Source organism: Corvus moneduloides, chromosome 20 (genome assembly GCF_009650955.1).
Source record: "Corvus moneduloides isolate bCorMon1 chromosome 20, bCorMon1.pri, whole genome shotgun sequence".
Classification (NCBI taxonomy): domain Eukaryota; kingdom Metazoa; phylum Chordata; class Aves; order Passeriformes; family Corvidae; genus Corvus; species Corvus moneduloides.
This window is the reverse complement of record NC_045495.1, coordinates 9036603-9060619: the sequence shown is the minus strand read 5'-3', so window position 1 is coordinate 9060619 and position 24017 is coordinate 9036603. Positions and strand designations below refer to the sequence as shown.

Genomic DNA, 24017 nt, shown 5'->3' with positions numbered 1-24017 from the left:
GCTTCTTTTTTTCCTGGACTGAAATTTACTTGTAATTTCTCAGAAAAAAAAAAAAATCTCCTTGTTAAAAAACAAATGCCATGGATAATTGAAGAGGGAAGGGGAGGAAAATAGGAGTGGGAGAATTATTGCTTGTAAGGGCATAGTTGAGGTAATAAAGGAAAACAGAAAGTTCCAGCTGTAAGGGTTGGTCATATCTCTCCAACACCAGACAGAGGGGATCATGAACCCCTTGAGGTGAATGTAATCCATGTGTTCTCACTGCTGGGCACTGTGCAAGCAGTGGTTCTTGCTTGGGGCCATTGCTTCTTGTAGTCCATCCCAAACCAAATAATAGCAGCAATACCTTAATCATAAGCACATATGGACCATTAGATCATGACAAAATGGTATATAGGCCTTTAGAGCACACCTGAGGAAGTTACAGTAGCAGGTGGATGAAGGACCAGCCTTCGAAGAAGCCTTTCTGTGAAGCCTTTCACAGAGCTGCCAGAGCTGTGTCCCAGCCCTGGGGCACCACAGAACCATAGAACAATTTAGGTTGGTAGAGACCTTTAAGATCCTTCAGTCCAGCCATTACACACTCATAGAATCACAAAACCACAGGATGGTTTGGGTTGGAAAGGACCTTAAAAATCATCTCATTCCACTCCCTGCCATGGGCAGGGACACCTTCCACTAGCCCAGGTTGCTCCAAGCCCCATCCAGCCTGGCCTTGGACACTTCCAGGGACAGGGCAGCCACAGCTTCTCTGGGCACCCTGTGCCAGGGCCTTACCATAAACCAATGGCTGGTACTACATGCACTGAATTTCTCTGGGAATGCCACAGCAAACCAGAGTATGGAAATGCTAGACACAGTTCCAGTAGAAAACATCCTTTCTAACTTCCTAACTTAATAGGGCTTTATTATTTCAGCCAACTGTAAAATCAAAACATGACTCACTAGCCTGACAATGTTATCTTGTCAAGATCCCAATTTCTTGACTGTCGGAGGGTTTTTTTTTCTTCTTGTTTTCTATCTGCTTTTGGTTTATCCTCAATTCTCTTTTCGTTTCCGTGTGTATTGATTTGCAATCTTCCTTTCTGCTTTTCACATTTCACACACTTAGATTTCAGTGATTTGGTTTCTTTTCTTCCTTCGTTGGTATACGTGCATTCATCTCCATGCTTAAACATATGGAGTCTCAATATCTTATCAGCTTCTCAAAACTCCCACCAAGACTTTTCTTCTTTTGTTTTTCCTTGGGTCACACTAATGCTGTTCTGGAAGCTAAATGGTGGGACTTCTTTTCAGCTAAAATTAATCAAACAGAAAAGTAGAGTACAGGGGTTCCTTTGATAACTCTCCTGGTCTTTAAGCAAGTTCACAGGCTCAGAGATTACAGCCATATTTATAGCACTGAAGAAGTGCTGAAGAAATGTTAGGGGTTTTAGCAGAAAGTCTTATTCCTTTATTTATTATTAACATATTAACATAAAGGGAAGTACAAATGCAGGAGTGTGAAATATGATTGTCACTGGGCTCGGCATTTCAAATGGATGCAATATTCATGGGCACAGCTCAGAAAAGAGAGGGTGCAGCTGTCTCCAGGCCTGGGGTTTAACACAGAGCAGCTGGGCTTGCACAGGCCTTTCCATGCAGCAGACTTTGAGCTGCTCTCCAGATGCTTCACGAGCGATGTCAGCTTCAGGCACAGCATTTCTGGGACTGTGGGACGCTGCCCACCCTTCTGTGTCTGTCTTGCCCTCAGCCATGGGCATGAAATTGCAGCCCAGAAGGGAAGACATCATAGCCCCTCTGCGTAGTGCCTCCCAAGGGGCTAAATGGTGTTTGTGGTGTCCTCCAGCGCAGCTTGTACCCAGCACCACAGCTGGAGGGGAAAATGTACCTCCTCCTCCTCCCAGGATGGCATTCAGGAAGCTGCTGTATGCTGTATGGTGTGTAGTACCAAGCATTTAAAACTAGGTTATGGTAAAAGCAATTCTACATCTGTTTAACCTTGCTGCTATGAGAAATCCCATTTCATAGAATCCCAGAGTGGTTTGGATTGGGAGGGACCTTAAAGATCATCCCGTTCCACCCCCTGCCATGGGCAGGGACACCTTCCACAAGAACAGGTTGCTCCAAACCGCATCCAACCTGTCTTTAAACACTTCCAGGGATTTCAATATTTGAATCTATGTGATTAATCTGAAGCAAAATTTTCAGTGTACAAATAGGTGTGGGCTGGACCAGGACATTACAGTTCAGGCTGAATTGTATTGGAGGTGTTCAAGAAACAATGGGATGTGGCACTCAGTGCTCTGGTCTGGTTGACAAGGTGGACATCAGTCAAAGGCTGGATTCACTGATCTTGGAGTCTTTTCCAACCCTCATGATTCTGGGATTGTGTGATTCTATGATCCCCTCACTGCAGTAATCTCTGTCAGAAGAATCACAGCACACACCTTTGCTGAGGATGAAAGACTGTGACCGGCCCAGGTATTTCTTAGATTGCCATAACCTCGGGAGAAGCATGAGTTTTTATCCAGTCTGGTTTTGGTCCTTTTATGATAAGTTGTTACTTTTGTTAAACAGCTTCATTTAGTCGTTCTGATAGTTTCAACTAAAAATGGAACACCCAGTTTAAATGAGATCTTGGCTTTGCAGAGTAGGATATGATCAGCTCTTACTTCAAAGCTTTGTTGTCCATCTCCAGTATTTCTAGCATGACAGCAGCTGAAGACAAGTGGCTGTTCAGTAATCTCAGCTTTTAAATAATAATAGGAAAAAGACACTAGCCTTCAGCATTTTGAAAAATAGTTTTACAAGCCTACAGTATGTAGTATACGAATCACATCCTTTCACAATCACTTGTTCAACAACATAGTTTTCATAAATCAGTCCTGTAATTTTGCTTGCTGTTGCCTTGATTTTAGAAAATTTAGATTTCAGAGTTTTGAGAGTATGAAATAGCTATATCTGTAATTACTGAAAACCCATTTTTTTAAAAAGACTGATTTTTTTAAATGGATATGAAATCAGTCTACCTAGGTTGAGTCTCAGAAAATTAATTCTTTGTTCACAGAGTTAGTAGAAAATTTGGGGAGGATTTGCTGTTCTCATCATACAAATGAGAGTTAATAGCTGTTTTGAGCACAGTGTGGAGCTGCAAAAGATCCTGAAGATCTGTATTACAAAGAGGTTTGGGTCAAACAACATGAATTTTTATGTCACGTTTTTTTTCCATTTTCATTATTCAAATCCTCATAGGCAGTATGAGATGTTGCATTTTGCCAGGAAGCTCTTTCAGAAACACTTCAGACATTGCTGTCCATGGAAGGAGCTGTTGTTTTCTAGGAGTAATTCTCCATCAGTGGGCTGTAAACACAGCTCCAGTTTGGGTAGCTTGGCTTGACTAAGGTTGTACAAAACAAAGTTTTCACAAGATGATTTATTGACTAATGTATCATTTTTCCCCAGAGTAGAAAAGATTATTCTGCCCAATTTTATCTTGAAGAAAAATCCAGGAAACCTCTCTCGTAAGAATCTAGAACACCCCTTTTTGTCAGTGTGTGGGAGCACTGGGAACACTGCCATTGCCTCTACAGCTCACAGTACTCCTGGAGAGCTTCAGGAGAGGAACTTCATTCCTCCAAGGAGCTGGATGCTCCTGAGGAGACAAGCTGATCCTTCCAGAGCTTGGGAGTGCTATAATCATGGGAATAAATGAACAAAAATGACCAACCTTGAAGCAACCAAAATTTGGGGAAAGCCAAGACTGGACTTTTGTTTATGTCATAAGCAATAATGATGTAAAAATCAAGAGAGAGTGGCAATATAACAACCCCAAAAATAATCTCCAAGCAAAATACTGTACATTTTAGACAATCAAAATGACAACCCCTGGGAGTACAAGATTAATTAAACTGAATAAGAAGTCAGTAATTTCAAAATTGAGTGAGAAGACATAGTTTGAAGAATCTTGAATGATATAAAAGACATAAAATACAGGTATGCCAGAATGTCAAGCTCTCTACTTGCTTGACTTAACTGGCCATACTGCCTGCCTGGAGACAAAAGGAAAGAGAAAAAGTAAGGCAAAAAGCAAGTGGTTCATAAAGGAAACCCAAGCTGAACAGGGCTGTGTTTTCTCCTCTTCTGCCCTTTCTCTAATATCCCTTCCCTCCCCCTCAAGCTCTGTTTCTCTCTAGGGGTTGATGAAGGCCTGTCTGTTTTGGGTTTTTTTGTTGTTACAGTTTTATTAGGAGTTCAGTTCCTCCTGTGTCTGAAGCATTCTGTGATAGCTGGAAAATAAGTTAAATGTGACACTACATAAAATAAGAGACTTGAGTAACTGCAATAGGAAGAGATTTACGATCGGAGTGTGTAAAGCTTTGTGGTGTTGTTTTTTGTTAACACTTAATTTCACTTCTGTGTCTGGACTCACATTTTCCTGTATTAAACCTTCACCTAGCTTCTCCCTTCTGAACTGGGAGAGCTGGAGAAGTGCATATCTTGAGGTATCCCACTGAAGAATTAACATGTGAGTGGTTTGGCTGAATCACTGGGGCCCAGGGGAGAAGCCTGGGGACAGAAACCCCAGATGATGGGCCAAGGTCAGAGTGTGGGAGCTGTAATCACCCAGGCAAAGCACTGACCTGCAGAAAAGTAACTGCAGAGACAACAGCAAGTCAGGACAAATTGTCCCCACGTCCCACCTGGAAGGTTTCACTCAGTGAGTTTACTCTCAGCTCTCAGTGAGGATGCCGTAACACTTGTAGTAAAAACAGAACAGATCTGTACCTTTTTAAAAAGGGGTTCCCTCACCCATCTTCTCCTTCCATCACCCTTTAAAGAGCTGTCAAGCAGCAGGTGTTATTTTTGCTGAATCCAAGTTTAGAGTGTGAAGAAACAAACCAACCAGGGACACATTTAAGAGAGACTGCATTTTCTGCATGGTGCACAAGCAAACCTGTCTCACTCTGAACACCTACATGCACCACCATCTTTTCTTCCCGCACCTCTCTGAGCTGTCACCTGAACAAGTTATGTTCTGGCAACAGAGAAAATAAAACAATATTAATCCTCTATGACACGCTAATAAAGCGCCATGTGGCTCCCTCCATTCCATGGGCCAGAATCCAACAGATTCCCCTTGCAGGGACGGAGTAGGTGCCTCCAGCTTGCTGCCACATTACAGCCCCATCCTGCCTCGTTCTTCACGCTTCCCTGCCTGCGTCCACTCCCTCACTCTTGTTCTTATCAGAGCAAGCATTCCAGGGCTGCAAACACTCTGTGTTTTACATGTGCACAGTAGCAAGTACAATGCAATTCCTGCCCTTAGGCACTCACACAGAACAAATCTTAAAAGGAGTATTACATTTTTGCCTCTCTATATGGCTGTGTGTGGAACATGGCTCTGACCCTGGCTTGGCCACAACCATCTTCCCTGTACAAACAAGCCAGAGGGAAGCAAGTCCATGAGAGCTTTAGGAGTGGGTAAGGAGAAGGACTTCAGGGTGGTTGCACAGAGTTCTGGAAGGCTCCTTGACCTGGCGTGACTTGTGGAGGAATTTCGGCACCAAGGGGAGATTGGATGATTGAGTACTTGGAATGTTGGACACTGCTGAGCAGTGCCAGCACCTGAGACCTTGCTGTGTCTAACGTCAAACACAGCTCCAGTGAAAAGCTGAGCAGAGACAGTCAGCAACCACCGCTGCCCCGGGGCAAGAGACAGCAAGAAGGCTGTCAGAGGCCACCACTTGGGTGATTTTGACAGCTGACAAATATCCTGGTGGAGAATGACCCATTCATCAAAGGCAAAATTAATTATGGATGAGATTTGAAGGAAACGTTCAGGAGTGCTGTGTTTGATTGTTAGGTACTGGTGGTCCAGGCTCTCAAGGTCACCACTAAAGGGGATGTTTAATGCCCAGCTGACACTCCTCTTTGATTTCAAGCTCCTTTTAAAATTAATCTGCACACTTCCTAGCCAGCTTACTTACTTACTAGCCACACTTCCTCCAGCCAGTTACCAATCCAGCCTGGATTGGTAACACACACCACTGCTCCTCTCAGCTCCCTCTCCTTTCACTGCCTTTGAGTATTGCAACTTCTTCGTTTGCTCTTGCTTATCTGAGATTTTCTATCTAGCTGCGGTGTTTTCTCTCTTTGCTGCTCTCATTTCCCTTCTCTGCCCCTCCACATAATCCTTATCCTTCTCTGTGCTTCGTTTAATCCTGGCTGCCCAATTATGCAAATCGCACATTTACATTTTGACAGGGCTCCTCCACCCCTTTTCACGTGGTTATTTGTAATACAAATCATTCCCCCTTGCTTCCCCCAGTTCCTAACTGCCTCTCAGCTTCCTCACTAGGATGTGGTGTTAAAAGCATGGGGCTCAGACCTAATCCTTCCTGCAGCCTTGTGCTGGGAGCCATAACCCCAGTGCTGCACTGCACAGGACAGCTCAGAGGAGCACACTAACCTCCTTCTGCTGTGCTGGCTGAGAGGAGAATCATGGAATCACAGAATGGTTTGGGTTGGAAGGGATCTCAAAGCTCGTCTCATTCCACTCCCTGCCATGGGCAGGGACACCTTCCATTATCCCAGGCTCCTCCAAGCCCCATCCAACCTGGCCTTGGACACTTCCAGGGATCCAGGGGCAGCCACAGCTTCTCTGGGCACGCTGTGCCAGGGCCTCCCCACCCTCACAGTAAAAACAGGTCTCACCTGGCCACTCCCAGCCATGAGGTGCTGAAGGGCTGTAGTTGCAAGAAGCTGAGCTGGGAACCTTATCACATGTAAGGTAACCTGCCTCTCTCTTCCACTTTGTTCCAACTGATGCAGGTTCCTAGTAATTGTTTTCAGAAAGTTGTGGTTTTACATCTATCCCCAAAGATTAGCTGCACTTGTCTACTGCATGTCTAGGGGAAAAGTCATAGAATCTTAAGGAGTTGGAATGGACCTTAAAGATCCCCTAGTCCGAACCCCCCATGCCATGGGCAGGGACACCTCCCACTAGAGCAGGCTGCTCAAAGCCTTATCTAACCTGGGTTTGAGCCCTGCCAGGGTTGGGACATCCACAGCCTCCCTGGGCAACCTGTGCCAGTCTCAGCACCCTCAGAATGAAAAATTTCTTCCTGATATCTGACCTAAATTTCCTCTCTTTCCATTTGTACCCATTCCCTCTTGTCCTGTCACTCCAGTTCCTGATGCAGAGTCTCTCTCTGGCTTCCCTGGAGCCCCTTCAGACCCTGGAAGGTGCTGTGAGGTCTCCACACAACCTTCTCTTCTCCAGGCTGAACAGCCCCAACTCTCTCAGCCTGTCTCCATAGGGGAGGGGCTCCAGTCCTCTGATCAACTTCCTGGCCTCCTCTGGACTGGCTCCAACAGTTCCATGTGTTTCTTATGTTGGGCATAGCAGAACTGTGTGCAGGACTCCAGCTGGGCTCTCACAAGAGCAGAGTGGAAGGGGAGAATCGACCTGCTCCCTCGACCTGCTGGCCACGCTCCTTTGGATGCAGCCCGGACTCTGTTGGTTTCCGGGCCGGCTCACGGTGAGGTTTTCCATCACCCGCAAGCCCTTCTCCCAGGGCTGCTCTCCATCACCACTCTGCCCAGCCTGTGGGTGTGTCTGGGATCGCCATGACCCAGGTATAGGACCTTGCACTGCATTTTGTTGAACCCACAGCATCTTTAAAGACAAAGTTCAGGTAGAGAAATTAAACTCCCAAGATTTTGCAATAGCACCTTCAACCTTAAGCTGCATTTACTACTACTGCACTCTGAAGCAGATATAATATTCCTTCATCTCTATAGCATATAATTTTTTTCCAGTAGAGTAGCATCGGTTTCTGCTTCCATTCCCTCTCTGGCTTGGAGGAGATTTGTTTCTGCAGACTAGTGTTTTATTTGGGTAAGGCCTTATTTATCTTTATTCTAAGTACATCCTGCTCTGCGTTTACATTGGAGAAGACAAGGTCAGGGAAGTATACATCTTATTTAGACTGGAAAGTGCTGAAGTCTGAGGGCTCCCAGTGAGAAGTCTCCCAGCACTAGGCATTACTCTTACTGCTCTCTCAAGATGACCTTCATTAGCTCCCACATTAGTTCATTACCTCATCTCCCAAGAAGCTTCATATCTGTGACATGTTACACAGTGGCAAAAATTATATTTAAAAGTACAAAAGCCATCTTAGCTTCACTAAACTGGGGCCAGACTTACACAAAACACCATTGGCATCTCCAGTCTTCACCATCCTCACAACACTGCCAATATAGAGGGATTATTTTCATGTTACCTACAGACGTAGCAGCACAGCCCCAGGAGATGATCATCACCAAAGGTCAGAGAGGCAAAGGCTGGGAGTGCAGCAGCATCACCCGCAGTTTACAGAGGCATTCTAGGTTAGCCTGAGCTCAGCAAGAAGCCCTCAGGAAAGCTGGCAGCTGAGCCCGGGCACACTGAACCACTCACCATGGAGTTTGCTGTGTGATTTACATACATAGGAATTTTTATAACCAGAATGTATTTTTCTTCTTCTTTCTCTGTCAAGCTTGAGTGAGCACATGGTTACAAGACAAAATTGCCTTTGCTTCCCAGTAGTGCTGTCCCTGCCTGTTTTCCATTGCTGCCCTCACACCCATTCTTCTCTGTCATTTCCAGCCCTGTTCCAACACCACATCTTTGCTCTTCTCCTCTTGGCCAAGACAACTTGGAAAACTCACACTGCTGAGGGTGAAGTGGGTATGTCAGAGTGCTGTCTTCTCTCCCTACAGTTTCCTGTGCTTCTAGAACACACATTTACCTTTGAACATTTGTTTTAATCTCTCTTTTATCAATCTCTAGATAAAGCCCCGTTGGTTTTCTATCCAGTCCAGCCCCTCATTTGAATTCCCGGTGCATGGCTTTCTGTACTAAGATTCAACTTCCTTCCCTCTCTTATCACCCCTCTTATCTGCTACCTCCAGCTTAGCATCTTTTATCTCCTCCTTTTCCTCCCCCTCTCCTTTTTCTGTCCATTTTTAAGTGAACTCTTCATGCACCACTAAACCCAGGCCATCGCAGCAGTGCCGTCGTTCCCAGTCCGGAGCTGCGGCTGGCTCCAAGCCTCCCTCGCTGCTGGAGCAGCGGCTGCATCCCCTGCATGCGCGGCTGGATAAATGGCCAGCATTAGGAATGTTCTGTGCGACGGGAGCCTGTGGCAGTGCTAATGTGCCACCACTAGTGCATCTCGCTGCCGTCGTCACATCAGTCCTGGGGGAAATTACAGCGAGATGATCTACGGCGCTCGCCTCCTGTTTTAATCCAGGCTGCTTTGCGTCCTGCTGGAGAGAAGTACAGTCAGTGGCAGCTGGGAAGGAGCGGCCTTTTAACACAGCGTTGCTGTATCATTGCTTGTGCCGCCCTGCCTTGGCTGCCATCGCCTGCTCCGCAGCCGGGCCGGGCAGCGGGGGCTGCGCAGGGGATGATGAACGCTGATGGCCGGGACCGGGGAGATGAGGCTGATAATGGCTCTGCGGTGCTTCTTCGCTAGCAGAGGAGGGCAACAGCCATGCGAGAAAGGGAAAGGTCACACACTGAGGGAAAGAGAAGATACTTAAAGCTAAATGTCAGAACATCAATTTGGTGAACTAAGGAAATGTTTCCCTCTTTGCAGAGGGCCTTCAGAAGGGCTTGGAATGGATTGGGGTGCCACAGTGGCCCCTGCTCTGCTCCCCAGCCACCACAGGGAAGATTTGTCCAAACAGTTCCTTGGCATCACTCAGCACGAGCACTGAGTCACATTTAGGCAGGATTGCTGTCGTCATGGATCACTTGCTTATTGAAACTTAGGGGTGAAAACCTGCCTGTAATGATTCCCTGTCACAGCCACTGTCACCGCCTTTCGCGCAGCTGTAACCATTTTGTCTGGAGCCGTCAGAGTTAAAAGCTCAGCTGCAGCTGCACCTCGGGCTGTTGGGATGTGGGTTCCCAGCGCAGCAGTCACGGGTCAGGCTCTGTAGTAGACACATCCCAGGAGGCTGTGTGTGCGTGGAGCCTGAGAAATCCTGGACACTGCTTTGAACTTCAATTATTAATAGCCACCTCAAGGCTTTCTGAGAAGATGAGCTGAAAACCACAGTCTGCGCTTCACTCTGAGGATACTCCACCTTTATGTTTGTGTCAAAACAGGGGACTTCCACAAATGACTTTGTTGCCAGGGGCTTGAATTATGTACAGGGAACTTGGTGCTCTGCTGCATCGCAGTAAACAACAGCACATTTCTATGGATTTATTAATTGCTTTTGTATGCATTTATTTTTCTGTAGTGGCTTAAGCAAATAAAATGCAGTAACAAGAGGATTTTTACTGAGTTAATTAAAGAGGAGAGCAGTTCTAGGCAAGCGTGACATTAAAGACTTGCCAAATACCTCTTTTCTGAAAAAACTACCAGCCACTTTTAAGTCTGCTCCAATTCTTAGGCTTTAATGGAAAGTCCTTTCCAGACCAACTTGTTTGAGTTTCAAAACAAGTTGGCTGTTGGCAAGTTTGTAAAGGAGAATGGGCAGGAGGAGAAAGGGGGGTTATGGGGAAAATAGGGAACAGAGTGCATCTGAGATAACAGTTTAAAAGTTCTACGAGTGTCCTCCTCCCAAAGCATTGTCACTAACTTTGTTCTGTCTGAGGCTCCCAGTTCAGGGACTGTGTGGTGAACCAGCCTCAGCAGTTTCAAAACTCTGGCTGAATTTGGCCCTAGATGTCTAAAATCTGTTTGATTTAACATTCTTTGCTCTTTCCCTAAGTTTTAAAGTTCTGTCCTGCTGTGCTGGCTTTGACAGGAAGCCCAAATCAGTCCTCGGTTTCTATACCCAAGATATTTGCCACAAACAGCTCTGTATTAAAATCAATGAGAGATCTGACCTGTTAATTTCTGAAGTAGCCTCTGGTATGCAGAGAGGCTCTGCAATATTGTCTGGCTCTCAGATGTGAGAAATGGCACTTTGTATTGCTCACCGGGTGTTAAAAATGTATAGATGTGAAGTAGATTGGGAGGTCTGCCAGTACAAAGTTAATGGAAGTTCTCGTAATTTCCCCAAGTGACATTAGTGACCTGGGCTTGAAGTGAAGCCAGGTCTGGTTTCACATCATCTAACATTTCACTAAATGTTAACCCATTGAGATAGAATTTTTATTAGGTAAGCCAGAATTTCATAATTTACCACAACCTCTAGGTATATATTTTCCTTTTACTGTCCAGAAGATGTTTATTACTGTCTTTTGAGAAGTATTAAAGGAGCGTTAGTACAAATAAAGCTCCCTTCCTTAATCTCCAGGCAAGCTGCAAAAGCAATTTAATCTCAGCACACTGGATACCCAGTGTGCTGCTTTAGCACATAAGGATCCAACAAGTACACTCCAATGCTCTCGAGGGCAGATGTTGGATGACAGAGCTGCTGCAGTGGGAGAAGGCAACACAAGGATGCCGAGGGGAGAAAGCCCTTCTCAAAGGCAGCCCACCAACAGAGTGTTATTTTTCAAAATGTACCCACTCAACCCAATGGCACCCACAGCGGGGAAACATAAGGTAAATTAGTGACCTTTCAGGCCCAGATGTTAAGAGAGTAGAATAGCTGAGAAATCCAAGGGCTAAGGTCAAGATAAAGAGTGCTGCATAAATGCAACAGCTGTAAGGCACTGAAAAGGCATCAGAGACAGTGAGCACCAGGAATATATAAATCACTCGGAGCAATCTGCTGCAGCAAGGCGTGCTGGGCTAGACAGCCTCTTTAAACTATTGCCAACACTTTCCAAAAGTGCGTGGTTAAAATTAGGCTTTCCAAGCCCATATTTAGAAATTGAAAGGCACCAGAAGTACTGAGCACCCATCGAAACATATGGGCTCACAAACCCTCTGGAAATCAGGTCACATGTTTGAGGCAGAGATTTCTGTGCTGAGTTGCCCCTGAAGTGAGAATGGTCTTGGGCTGAGAGCACTGTTACCTCCACTGCTTTTCAGATCCAGCCTAAAGAAACAGCTAAGACTCAGCTTCTTTATTATGAAAAGCTTTGACCTATATAGAAAACTCAAGAAGCCTGAGCAGCAGAACTAATGAAATACGATTTCCAGCAGTTCTGTCCACCTGGGTTTCCCAATACCCATGAGGAGTGACTTATAACAGGGTCTGTCTCTTTTATATTCCCCTAATTTTCATAGAACTTGCATAACTTTAGTGTCTTCATCAAGGGTGCTCAGAGTTAGTCCGTGTATTCAAACATCTCCTTGCTTATTTGGAAGTATTCTCAAGGGTTTGGGGACCCTGTCACTTACAGTACAGGTTATACAAACCACACAGTGACACAAACTGAAGGGCTTTGTGTTGTTGATGTGTCTGCAGCTTCTCTAATTTATTCCAGGATTGTTACAAAGTAGGACTTTTTCCAAGGGTACATGTGTGCTTACAGAGACTTGTTGGAATCTGGTTTTGTCAGTCTTTTTGTTTTTTTGGCAACAGGAGGAAGCTGATTTGTGCTAAAATATGTACTGTTTTCTCCACTTTGCTTTACTGAGAAATTTACCTGAAACATTCTAAAATCTGAGAGGTGGGAAAAAAAAAAGATAAATCACCTTTAATTGGTACATATGGCCAAAAAACCCCCAACAAAAACCAGTTAGTTTACAAGTCTCCTTGTTTACTCACAGGCCAGAATTAACTCACAAAGGATGTAACTCTTCATCTCGGATGGGACATAAACAAACATTATTCCACTGGATTAAGACACACGTATCTGTAAACAACACTGAGTATTCCCTTTGGTAGATGCAGTACCTGTGACCCCAGCAGCTCCCGGTGATCTCTGCAGGCAGAGGCTGCAGCAGGAGTGTGCTGGGTTCACAGGAGCAGCAGAAACAACACTGAATAATTTGGGCACCAGAGAGCCTGAGCTTTATTGCAGAAGACACCAGGCTCCATGTGTAAAGCTGACCAGCAGAAAAATCTCATGAACCACTGGGCTTTTTCCTGCACCAGATCCCAGTTTGGTCAGGTAGAGTTCTGATTTATTTATTGCTCATCAGTTTTTAAGACTCTGATTGTATAAATGCTCATGTGTTTGTGTTTATTCCTATGTTTCAATTTTCCCCAAAACTGTCGCACAAAGTTCAGTTGCTGTGTTTGTCTTTCTTATGGAATCAAGTCCTATCAATATGGCCTATTTAAAATGAAAATTAGGCAGCAATTAACAACTATTTCCCAAATCAAGAGGAAACAAAAAAGCCCTATTGAGACAATACAAAGCTTTGTGCCTTCTGACAAATTTCTATGTTCCCCAGTCCTTATCACATTCAGGCTTTACTGGTAGAAAGAAGAAACTCATAAAAATACTCTTGTTTTCTCAGAAAGGTGTGTTTTTCCATTTAAAATAGCTTTGAGAAAATACCCCACCAGCAACTTAAAATTTGTTTTCTCAAAGCAAAAGAAAACATACTACAGCTCATACATATGTGCATATAAATACAAAGAGACATAAACAAAACACTTATAGAATCCTTGATTATTAATATGTGTGTTTTGTAACATTACTGGTTTCAAGACAAACTTAGCTCACCTGAAGGATCTTTGCTGCTCTGACAGATGCTCAGAGCAGCTGCAGGGCCTCTGCAGAGCCCCTGGTGCTGGGCTTACGCTCACAGGTGAGGCTGTTCAAGCCCACCGTGCAGGAGGGTGTCAGGGGCCCTGGCTGCTTTAAAGAGCCTGGAGCAGGGCAAGGAACTACCTGCAATAGCCCTGCTTGAAGCAGTTTCACGGGGTTTGAGGTGTGCTCTTGTTTCAGAGTTGCCCAAGCAGCTGAGGCCCGAGGAGGGGCAGGGTTCTGCTGGCTCAGGCAAGGTCGGTCAGTGCTGCAGCGTTTGTCATGTGTGTCTCTCCAGCAGCTGTCAGAGCACAGGGAGGCAGCCGGCGCAGCCACGAGCTAATGAAGCTCATCTGGTACATTAGGTACAGGAGGTGTAATGCAGAAGATTGCATGTTCAAGCCCTACTATTAACTCATGCAAAAGTTGGCTGTGTGTTCTTCCCGAAGATGGAGTGGAGGCTTGCAGTGTCATTACTGGGAATAAGGATGATAAATGACAGTTGCTTTTCTAACCATGTGCATCTTTTCTCTGCAGTGTGACTCAAGTTCCTCCTGTGATCCACTTGGGGCAGCTACCACTCCAGGTTTTTTATCCTCATGCCTTTTACCAAGCCACTTGAAAGCATTTGCTCTTGGACGAGAGCACCTCTTTCTTTGTATGCCCAGTGGTTTACAATTCTGCATGTTCCTGACTGGGGTGCGGAGGCCTGTGGTGGTTTTGTATCCATGTGTCTGGACCTGGTTTATCCTCCCCTGTGTATACACCAGGCTGTAGGGCTCTTAACTGTGCCTCAGGGATTGTGCAGGGGCTCTGGCTGATTTGGGTGAAACCACTGAACAGGAGCACTCAGTATCTCTTACTCTGTGCCCTGCTGCACATTCCCTCCTGGACCAAGAGCAAAGGGCACAGAGGAAGGAAGGATTGGGGTTTGAGCCCAGAGCCTGCACAGAGCTGATTCCCAGGGGTTCAGCTCTTGTTAAAGCAGATCCTTAGCAGACACAGCCCTCAGGAATATCCCTGCTGATGGGAGAGCAGGGTTGTCTGGAGAGCTCAGCATCTATGCACTGAACTCTTCTGAAACCATGGAAGTTCCTCCTGCTGCTCTAATCAAAGCCAAACTCACTCTGCCATCTATTCCTCAGTGTAGGGAAACACTGGCCGTCATCTCTCCAAATGAAATCCTCAATCCACTGAACTCAAGAGGACTTTTGCCTTGAGCTTTGACTGAGCAACAGGATTTCTCGCCCTCTGCCTCAATATTCACCAGTGACCCTGGGAATGTCATACATCTCCTTCTGTCACAGCTGGGTTTGGAGCTCTCATGTCTGTGTGCAGCCACAGTGTCTCTGCTCCCAGGTCTTCTGAGTATTGAAAGAATGAAAAATGCTTAAAACAGTCACTAACAAATTTATTCTTTTCATGGGAGTCCTCAACCAGCTCATGGGATTCTTATGGGAGACTGAATTTCTCTGTAAATTAATCCACAAAAATGCTGATCCCCCTGGGGTGTTAGTGATACCATTCAAAAGTCACAGATAGCATCTTTGCCAATGTTCTGTAGTATCAGTGCTGTTGTCTATCTTATTTCCTCCCTTATAATTTCTTCCTATTGGTCTTGTACGTGGAACTAGCATTTTTGTCCTAATTAGACAATTGCACATTATGATGCACTAATTTGTTAACCTATGTTCACAAATCTTTTAATTACAGCAGTCGTCTTTGATGTGCTGTTATTATTCAGCTACAGCAGTAAACAATTCAACAGCTAACTGGAAGGAACTCATTATTTTCTGAGAGACGTTGTCATTATTCTTTAAAGTATTTTTTTCCTAAAATACAGACAGTGAAGAGCCAGAGAAATAAACAGAGAGTCACTTCAGAAGCCAAACACCTCATTTCACCACGTTGATAGTTATTATTGAAAACACAAATATTTTTAAAGCGTAAATAAGTTGAGGACTTATCCTTCACACTTGTAATCCCCAGGCTTCCAAGCTCCCAGGGTGACTAGAAAGGCTTCTCTAGCATCAGCACAGCAACAGGTACTGGATATGTGAGCCTTCACGGTGCATCCAAGCTCCATGTAAGCACTGTGTTTGGTGGGACACGGCCACATGGCAAAGGTTTTTGCTCATTTGTAAAGGTGAGGTAAAGATTCCACATGCTTAACTCCCCTACGTACCCTTGAAGAGAGGGTTTAGCCCTTCTTTCAGCCTTACTTCTTGCTTCAGCAAAACATAGCCAGGTGATGCATTTTTTCTCTTCCAAATTACTGTCATTGAGCTGCCTTTAATCTTTTAAGGCTTATATTAATATTTTCAAGCATTTTTTTCCCCTCTTGAGGCTTGGCATACAGATTTGGATTTTAGCTGGAACTATCAAACTGTGGAGGCTTGTGTTTTATCACCAAGCACAGCATGAAGACACCACAGTTGCAATGTACAGATTGCCAGGAGCAGACTGTCTTTCTTGAAGATCAGGTTGTCCATGTGAATATTTGCCAGCTGCAAAGGCCAGATTCGAATTTCTGGATGCTCCACTTTCCCAGGCCTGGGAAAGACTTTCTCCTGATTTTGCATCCCTCAAAAGATCAGCAACAGCTGCTGAGACCTCTTAGAAGAGTAGGAAGGGGGAAAGAGGAGATAACCAGGCCATCTGTTGTAAAACCACAACTCCTGATTGATTTCAATAGACTATTTTTGGTCCAAACAGTTCCAGCACACAAGCACCCACATACCCTTTCTGCTGGCAGTAGAAAGCCGTGGCTGTTACTGAGAACAGGAGGGTGAATAGCACAAAGTAGCATTGGGTCTCCACAGCAAAATCAGCCACCCCTCCTTACTCCTGGCAGATGTTTCCCTAACCCCTTCTTAAAGCCTTGTAATGATGGAGGTGTTATGCCCTTTCCAGCAATCTCCTCCAGTGCTGAACCCTTCCTGCCCTCGAGTGCTTTTTCTAATGTGAAATCTGTGTCACCTCTGCAGCAATTTAGGGCCATTATTTGTTGCTCTACCCACTTTTCTGGAAGAGAGGAGCAGAGCAGATGAGATAAGAGTGAGAGGAAGGGAAGACATCCGCTGTGTTTCCTGGGAAGCAAGCCTTGCCGACCTTTCTGTGGTTTTCAGCCTGTCTCATTTCTCATACTCCAGTTTCCACTCCATAAAACCCAGCAGCGAACGTGCCGTGCTGTGATGATTGGGGAGAACTTCAAGGGTTCATTTTGTCACAGTTTTAAAATGTCAGATTAGGCTGCACAGTCACATTAGTACCGTTAGCTTTAATATACTCGATACCTAATCTGCCAGGGCTTCTTTATTGACAGGCTGCATCTCTATTTGAGCTTGAATAAACTTGTGCATAAAATGTTATCAGCAATGACAGCTGAAAAGAGGTCTATTGCTCTTTAAATTTTTGATGGGAGGCAAGCATTCTGTCATTTGTGATAGCATTATATGTAATCCAACATAACAACTTGATAGTCTGATGTAACAACATTCCAGCTTCCCTGCTACCATTGTAAAGAGGTGCTGTGTACAAGCTGCTCCTACACGCAATAGTATCAGCACTGACAGCTGGTAAAAGAGTCAAGCTCCTCTCTTTCAATTTCTGGGGAGCAACCCTCATCTTTAGTGATTTTTTTTCCTTGGGTGTGGATAACATCTTTGCCCAAATGTCCTGGAGAAATTTTTCTGGTTTGGAAATTCATTACAGGACAGAGTTGTCTCATGAGATGCCTTTATTTCCACAAGTGCTGCCTTCAAGTGTGGTACAGTGGGATGGAGTTCTGTCCCAAATCACAGGACAGGAGCTCCTCAAAGTCTTTGCTTCCTGCATGTATTTCAGTTCCATCTTCCAAGTTCTCTCATCACTGTTGGTTCCACTGTTGCCCCATCCTTCGAAATGTCCAAGGCCAGGTTGGATGGAGTTGGAGCAACCTGGTCTAGTGGGAGGTGTCCCTGCTCATGGTAGGGGGTTGGAACTGGATGAGCTTTACCCCCCTTCTAATCCAAACCATCCTCTGGTTCCCTGCCAGGCTGGGACTAAGTGCTCACCCAGAGCCCCCATCTTCCCCTTCCTTTGTTCTCAAAAACCCCAGGATAATCTCACCCAGCAGTTCTCAGCACAGCACCAGAAGAGGTGTGCTCTGCCACCCTGCAGGGACTCTGCATCCTGTTCCTCCAGAGAACACCTTTCCCTTCATGCTGGACGCTCCCTGCATTCACACTCATGTAAAGGAAGTGTAATACATGAATCAAATACTTTGACCACTACTGGTTTGTTAATTGAATTTTAACTTTTTATATTGCAATATTTTAACTGCTTGAGGTCAGGCAATTTGGAAATTAACTTCAAGTTAGTTCTCGCAAGAAGATCAATACACAGGATAAAAGATATCCATTGGATTATGAGCAGTTCATGTCCTAAAGAAATATCTACTCTGCTTTTTCTTTAAGTGGACTTGATTTTCACTCTTTTATACCTCCTCCATGCTTGTATAATTAACTTAAGTCAATGAAAATCCAGTGGAGCAATGCAGTTTCATTTAGCTGAGCTGCACCAGTGTGAAACTGGTATGGAGGAAGGATCAGTGCTGGCTGATATGGCAGCACCAGCTTTGGCAGTAGTGTCCAGAACCAGTCCATTTTTTTCACATACTCCACTCCACAGTGTAGCAACATCAGTAAGCACCCAAGTGACACTGAGAGATATCCAAAGGTACATTCAAATGAAGGAGCACATTTTAATGTTATACCATATGTTGCTAAACGAGCTGTCAGGCAACACTTATAGGCAGGTGGATACCAGACCTGTACATAAATAGCTGAGGTGTATTTTAAGGCACAGGTTTGTGGAGGAGGCTGTGCTTCACCTGATTTCTGGTTGGCAGGGAACATTGTGATAACCTCACCTGACCCTCGAAAGAACAGGAATCACAGAATTTCACGGGGGGTGTTTTACCCTTCTGTTCTCATTTTTATTCCTGTCTGTACATGTTAAAGCATTGCTTTCATTTCTGGTGAAATTTCTCAGCACAGAATCACAGAATGGGTTGGGTTGGAAAGGACCTTAAAGCTCATCTCATCCCACCCCTGCCATGGGCAGGGACACCTTCCACTGCCCCAGGCTGCTCCAAGCCCCAATGTCCAGCCTGGCCTTGGACACTTCCAGGGGTCCAGCCACAGCTTCTCTGGGCACGCTGTGCCAGGGCCTCACCCCACTCATAGTCAAGACTTTCTTCCTAATATCTAATCTAATTTGACCACTTTTTATTTTAAAACCCTTCCCCCTTGTTCTATCACAACAGGCCCTGCTAAAATGTCTGTCCCTATCTTTCTTATATGTTCCCTTTATGTGCTTGAATGTGCTCTAAGGCCTCCCTGGAGCCTTGTCTTTTCCAAGCTGAACAATCCCCATCCCAGAGCCTTTCCTCACAGGAGATGCGCTCCATCCCTCTGATCATCTTTGTGGCCTCCTCTGGCCCTACTCCACCAGGTCTCTGTCATTCCTTCACTGCAATTACAAAATACCCTTCTCTTGTGCAGGAGCACCATTGCAGATGTTTGCCTTTCACTGCCCATGCATGCAGAATTGTAGAACCAGTTAGGCTGGAAAGTACCTTTGAGATCACCAAGTCCAACAGTAAATCAAACCCTGCCACATCCACCACCAAACCATGTCCCTAAATACCATAACCAGAGAAACATCAGGGTCAGGCTGACACTGCTGCACAGGCAGCCAGGGCACACAAGCCAGGGAAGAGCAGGCTGCCTTTCCAAAGCATCTTACACAACAACACTGGTTCGCTCTCCAAAGGCAGGGAAGTGCTGCTCCTGTTGGCAGAGGGGTGAATTGAAGCACTTCTGAATTCAGCTGTGAGTGTTCTTCCTGGTGCCCGTAGGGCTGGGCTGGCACAAAGCTGGGCAGAGCCCTGGAGTCAGTGTCTTGTCCTTGGGTAGCCTGGGCTGAGACCTGCTCACTCTCTGTGCCAAGGCAGAGACTTAATCAAACTGGACATGGTGTGGAGAAGGTGCTATTCCCTGCAGAGCTTCATGAAATAAGGCCTTGAGGCAACAGTGCTCTGCATATGATACAGACTGGAAACCTGGAGGGTGAAGGAATATCCCAAGAGTGGGTTCTCCCAGCCCTCCAAACACTGGTCCTGCTGCCGTTGAAAATCAAATGTGGTTTTATCTTGATCAGTTCTCCAGCAGGAAGTGGTGGGAAGATCAGAGCTTCTTGAATTAATTGGAGATTTTATTATTAAAACAGAAGAGTTTATACTGGGCATAAAAAAAATCATTTTTGTGATGCATTCTTTTCCAGAGCTTCCCGAGGCTGTTGCTAAGATAGGTAACTGTTAACACCTTTCTATTGCTTTAATTCATAGTCTCCAGGCAAGCTTCTTAGGTTCATACTATGGGAACACAAACGTGTATGTGATACAAACTAAATGCATAAGTGTCAGCAGTTAATGGGGTAAATTAATAGTTAATTGGACCACACATGTACAATTAGTTCCAGGTTCTGCAACGAAAGTAAAAAATACTTCTCTTCTGAAAGAAAAATTGCAGTTATTAAAGAATTCCCAACATGTTGTAACCAAACCCTGGGCTTCTCTGTCTCACTCACAAAGCCAAAGGCCAGAAGCTGCACCTGACCAGGCTTCACCAGGGGTGGCATCAGGCTCCTGGGCAGCATGGGCAGAGCACCACATCCCAGGTGAAGCTTTGGGGGTTGGACTCTTGGAAGCTCTGCTGAAAGGCTGTGATTGTGGAGTGAAGGTCTGCTTGGGTGGGTGGTGGGTGCTGATGGCCGTGTCTCCCTGAACGGGGAGTCTGGGGAAGCTCCAGATAGGGCAGTGGTCTCCTTCCCCTTTGGATCATCTTCCAGTCACACACAGAGAAATCCCTCCTGGCATTAGCTCAGCACCACTCTCCTCATGGAGTGCTCGTTGTTGCCATGGCTCCTGCTGGCCCCCAGCAGCCCTTCTCCAAGAGCAGTGGCCAAGCTGGTGTTTGGTACTGGAGCTGTTTGGGTTGAGGATGCACAAAGTGAATCTCTGTGAACTAAATTGCTTAACCGAAGCCCAGGGAGGGCCCCTGCATTAAAATTATATCTCTATTTAAATGTCAGGAATGTGGCCTTTGCTGGAAGATCAATAGAAACACGGGAGGAGTATTTTCAGTTTTGCATCCTTCATTCATCATGATCTTCCTTACTTGCCTTGCTTGTGGGGCTGCCCCCAGCCAAGCAAAAGAGACACAGTCTGCCATTCATCTTTTGTCTCTTCTCTGAGGTGCAATCCATTGGTCTTTCCCTGCAGCCTGGGTGGTGTGAGGAGCGGTTTGTGCCAGGAATGATCTCTGCAGGTGGAGGAGTGCTCTGGCAGAGATGGGAGCCCTGGGCAGGGGGGCGAGCCTGCACTTGCTGGGGGAAGCCAAGTGCACTGAGATACCCACTAAGGGCAGATTTTTTGCCATAATTTGTCATCATTGTTGATATTGAAATGTAAAACAGGAAAGCAGAGTGGAGGGAGGAAGTCAGGAGAGCTGGAGCCATGCAGCGACTCCAGGCTGGAAGCGCCCTGCCTGCTAATGAGGCGTGAAACACCACGCGGCCTGTGTAAGGCACAGCTCAGAAATGGATGGAGTTGGACAGCTCGCCTTCACACAGAAAGCAAAGTGGCAACTGTGAAGTAAAGAGGGCGCAGGAGTGAGTTTAAAAAAGGAATCAAACCAGTGTTAGGGGCATAAGCAAACTGGATTAGGAAAAGGCCTAATGGAGAGTAGCGTTACTGAGCCTTAAAGGCTGATGCTGTCCTCATCAGAGCAAATCCACCAGCTCCATTTGGGGGAGACTTCATTTTACAGATGGGATGGTCCCTCCTTACCTAAAGTCCACATCTGTCCTACCGCTGAGCACCTCGGGGTGAGCTGAGATGACGCTTCCTCGTAATCTAACTACCTTTGACAGCAGCTAAGAGAGCTGAGAGAGAGGCCAAAGATATGTATTAAACTGTAGACAGCTTTTAGTAGTTCATAAAATGCCTTTTCAGTGATAACTTCGATCAGAGGGTCAGAGAAATGGAAGGAATCCTGTGATTTTGCTCCTCTTAGAGTGCACCAAAGGCAGGCTCTGAGGGGACAGCCATTGCACCTTGACACTCACGGGTTAATTGAGTGCTGCTGCTTTAGGTCTCATTTATGCCGTATTTTTTCAGTAAACACACATCAACTCTGAAGATCTTAATTAGAGTCTTTGGAAAAACCCAATATGCTATAATTCTTCCACTGAGGTCTATATGAAAAACAAGGAACATATTTCAAATGCAATGGCAACAAACAAACAAGTGTGCATAGCCCCAGTCTACAGACTCAGTACATACACACACACTTCCCTAATATGCTTGCTTAGGCTTTACAATCTGTTTATTAATTCGTGAGTAAACTTGATATGCCCTCTGGAAAAAATACTAAAATAATATCTCTCAATTGGCTTCACTGTTAGCATGCCTCTAATTAAGTAATGTACACCTCCACTCGCTATTAAACAGTTCCATGATTTTTAACACCAGTGTTGTTTGGTGCCAGCTATAAAAATTTTTAACAGCTCTCCTGTTACCACTCTTCTCCTAAGTACATGAAAGTGGCTTTACATATTTGACCTCTCCCTTCCCTGTTCCCACATTTTTAACCCTTCTTCCCCACTGCAGCAAGGAGCTGAAGCCTTGAAGGTCTCATGGAGATGAAAGATTCCCCCCCTGCTTGGTGCAGGAATTTCCACCAGCATGCCTTTGAGGATGGAGTCCTCTGGGCTTCCCCTGAGATTGCCAGGGACTCTTTGAGGAGCAAAGTTCTGATTTTGTGAGTAAAACCAACCCATAGAAGTAAATCTGATGATCCATAGCAAAGGCCAGGAGAGATGCTCTGGCAGCATCTGTATGCCAGGAGCTGTCAGCCTGGCACTAAACTATCACTTTAACTCCAAATAATACAGAAACCCTTTAGCCACCCCACAGCCTAACACCCAGTAATCTCCAGCAAAGCAAGAGCAAATCCATGGGATTATTTTCCTTTTCAAGGTAAGCAGGATAATGTACTCAGCTGGAGTTGGGCCACGAGGCTGACAAATCTGGGGATGAGGCACACCCTGCAGTTAAGGAGAGACTGAGACTCAGGTGGATCCATCCAAGGATCACTAAATGCAAAGTGACCCTCTGGCCCAGTACTGAACCAATGGACTACCAAAAACGTCATCTGGAGGAAAAGCTGCTGTGTCTTGACCAGTTCCTCGTGGTCAGATAACCAAGGAGGACCAAGGCAGTAACAGCTCAGTGTGGCTGATGAAGCTGCAGAGGCTGCAGTCTGGAGGGACCTGACTCTGGGCCATGAGCATTGTGTGTATTTTCCTCTTACAATTCACAGATAATGAGAATTCTGATTTTTACCCATAAATTGAAGAAAGAAAAACAGATCTGTGCCCTGTCCACAGGGAAGCACAGGCAGATAAGCAGTTTCTGGATCATTCTCAAAACATCCAAATGTCTGATCTCTAAATCCAGCACTGTGTGATCCCAATCAACAAGTCAGAGCAACGATTGCCCGTGGAGGCTGCTGAGCACCCTGCTCAGAGTCCTGCCCAGAGCATGCCGAGTGGGAGATGATACCAGCAGAGCAGGAGCAGGAGCAGCAAGGGGAAGGTGCAGCCTGAGCCCTTCTCCTGCAGCCCCAGGCATCAGCCCTTCTTGGTCAGTAGCTGCACGTCTTCTGCAGCAGCTACTGGGTCTGTGAATGATCTTACCTGTCTGTAAAAGCCTTTGTAACATCCTGGGAACATCACAGTTTAACAATGCAAGTGTGAAAAACCCTCCTTCTGTTCTCAGCAGTGACGAAGTCTGGCAGGAGCTGAAAGCACTTGAAATTAGATCCTGAAAGCCTTTTGCCAGCAAACCAGCATCCATCCACCCCAAGCAGCAGTCCCTGGCTCTCTGGTCAAAAGTTGCAAATGGCTCATGGCAGCTCTGTGCAAAATTACTTGTCCTGGGAGTTATCAAGCCATGCCAGATCCTGCCTCAGACCTATGGAGTGTCTTTGTGGCCTTAAAACAATTTTTCCTGCATAGTTTTCACTTCCTAAGATAAGGAGAGCTTAGTGTCACAGCATCTGTCATGACACTGCTTGCATTTGCTGCCTGCTGGCCTCATGCAGGAGGGCTCACCGGTGTGGAAGAGCCTGTCCTGGTACAGCCCTGCCTGTGCTGCTTCCCAGAGCTGCTCCCTCATCAAATTATCATCTGAAGTGCACACAGGTTTATTACCACAGGCCTGAGCCCTAGGGTACATCACCGTGTCCTGCAGCCGTAGGGAGGAGGAGGAGAGAAGATCCAGCAGGCAGGAATTGTGCAGCAAGATTGA

At 45.7% G+C, this 24017-nt stretch overlaps 1 long non-coding RNA gene across 1 annotated transcript; it reads left to right on the top strand.

Moving 5' to 3' along the window:
• The first annotated feature begins 3320 nt into the window (after positions 1 to 3320).
• On the top strand, positions 3321 to 24009 carry LOC116454120. The gene is made up of 4 exons (XR_004244013.1): positions 3321 to 3333; positions 13689 to 13692; positions 20550 to 20554; positions 23912 to 24009. It is a non-coding gene; the product is annotated as an uncharacterized LOC116454120 (long non-coding RNA).
• Positions 24010 to 24017: the final 8 nt, after the last annotated feature.